This window comes from Fukomys damarensis, unplaced genomic scaffold (genome assembly GCF_012274545.1).
Source record: "Fukomys damarensis isolate Sample0158 unplaced genomic scaffold, DMR_v1.0_HiC HiC_scaffold_7, whole genome shotgun sequence".
In the NCBI taxonomy this organism is placed as follows: Eukaryota; Metazoa; Chordata; class Mammalia; order Rodentia; family Bathyergidae; genus Fukomys; species Fukomys damarensis.
The window spans coordinates 4,258,757-4,261,076 of record NW_022900919.1 but is presented as its reverse complement, the minus strand read 5'-3'; the positions used below and the strand labels follow the sequence as shown (position 1 = coordinate 4,261,076).

Sequence of the window (2,320 nt, the reverse complement as noted above, 5' to 3'; positions counted from 1 at the left end):
CACAGAATGGTTCAGAAGCACAGTTTATCTAGAAAGCACATCCCGAGGGCCAGGGAAACATCGAGAGAGGAGACTCATCATATCCCTTCTTGTCATTCATGTTAGCACATGTGCTGCTGAAGGGAGCTCATTGCACTCACTTTCGAGCTTGAGCTGCATGACTACTAAACATAGGCTTCTCCACAGTGTCTTCTCACTGCCATCAGTCCGGAGTCTTTGCTCATAGAGTAGAATTAAATTTCCTGGTATTTGCCTGGAGCACATTTCTCATAAATTCTGGGTAAGAGGAGAAAAAATTGTTCGTCCATCCACATTGCACTATGTATGTGCCTTTATGTCATTAATGGAATTACAAAGTATGAGTGTCTCAACTTAAAGATCCCTGAGCTCTGAGCCATTTCATCAATAATGTTTATGATCCGAAGGAAAGTTACTGGAGGGACAGAATATTTTATTTCTTTTTTTTTAATTTATGAGGATTAGAACAGAGAAAACATTTTTTTAGGCAAGCATCAACAGCAATGAGCTAAATCCCCACACCAACAGTGCAATTTTTTTGTGCCTACCTTATCCCTTATTCATTCTTCTCCTCCAGATTCATACTGACAGTTCTCTATTCCATGTCGGGACTCAAGCACTACACTCATTGTTTAGAACAATGTTCTTCTCTCTTAGGGCTCCCTGAAATCACTTCTTTACTAGAAATCCTACAGAAAACACCCACTAAATTTTCTGTGGTTCATTATTACTGTACCACCTGCAGTTTTTCTTCTCTCTGATGATGTTCCAAGGGTACACAGATCTAATGAATGGGTTCTTTCCTGTTTTGCAAGTTAGTTAGAAATGTTTGGATGGTTATGAAGTTGAAGAAAGTGTATGGAGAAGCAGAATAGAATCAGAATGACAAAGGGCTGGGCACTTAGCTCAGTGGTTCCACTGCCTGGCCCCTTCCTCCAGCATGAAAAAGGGAGGCAGAGAGAGAGCGAGAGAGAGAGAGAGAGAGAGAGAGAGAGAGAGAGAGAGGAAGAAGATGAGGAAGAGGAGGAAGAAGAGGAAGGAGGAAGGAGGAGAAGAGGGGGAGGAGAGGACGGGAGGGGAGGGAAGGGAAGGGAGGGGAAGAGGAATAAAAAGAAAATAGAAGTGTGTATTGCCTGGGATTTAGCTCAGTGCTTCCATTGCCTGCCTTGCAAGCACCAGGTCCTGAGTTCCATCCCTGATAAACGCCACCCCCCAAAAAAACCCCAGTAGGAATAACGTTGCAAAGTGTTTTCTGATTTTCTTCTCCAGTATTTTATTTTTTAATAACTTATAGGTTTGTGAACGCCTGCTGTGCTTCCCTGACTTTCTTGTCGGTTTATCAGTGTAACCTCTCAACTGTCGAAATGCAGGTCTTCACATCTCCCGCGTATCTTTCTGTTTCAAAGTTGAGTGGTGAACACTTATCACGATCTTACTGTAATTCTCTCCTAAATAGCTGGGCCAATGAGAAGGTATTCATTGAGTGTCTCTGTCTGAGCATGTCTCATTATCCCTCAGTCAGAACTCATAATCGAGGTGATAGTGGCAGGGAAAATATTCTAGACAGAATTCTGATACCATTTTCTACACTCGGACTTGATTCTACAGCATTTCCTGGATTTCTGAAGAGTTTATGTGATATCCTATCATTTCATCGATTAGGTTCATTGAGAACCTATGCATATACTCCTTCAAATATCTTGTATACAATGGTAGATGTCTTACAGATGTAGTATCATAAGACTAAAACCTACCTTTCAACCATGGGTCTACACTCTTCCTCTCACTGATGGATTGCTTCTTTAATTCTGGTCAGTTTTCTCAGAAGGACTCCTCCGAGTGGTACTCTGTGCATATTTGTTGGTATGCAAAAGACTGATTTGCTGGCTTGCTCTATGGTGCACCCAGAATGGATGAGAACCAAACTTTATCTGGAAAGCACATTTTGAGAGCTAGGAAACATTGAAAGAGGAAACTCCTTCACGTCTCTTCTTGTCATTCATTTTTGCACACGTGCTGCTGAAACAAGCTCATTGTCACTCACTTTTCAGCTTTGAGCTGCATGACTACTAAGCATAGGCTTCTCCGCAGGATCTTCTCTCTGCCTTCAGTCCACAGTCTTTGCTCCTGGAGTAGAAGTAAATTTCCTGGTATTTGCCTGGAGCACATTTCTCATAAATTCTGGGTAATAGGACAAAAAATTGTTCATCCATCCACATTGCACTATGTATGTGCCTTTATGTCATTAATGAGAGTCTCTACTTGAAGATCCCTGAGCTCTGAGCCATTTCATCAATAATGT

The 2,320-nt window shown here is 41.8% G+C and overlaps 1 long non-coding RNA gene across 3 annotated transcripts in view; it reads left to right on the top strand.

The window, feature by feature from the left end:
* LOC104872075 overlaps nucleotides 1–2,320 on the top strand; it is a 183,510-nt gene that overhangs the window by 72,749 nt on the left and 108,441 nt on the right. The gene's annotated exons all lie outside the window — the stretch shown is intronic.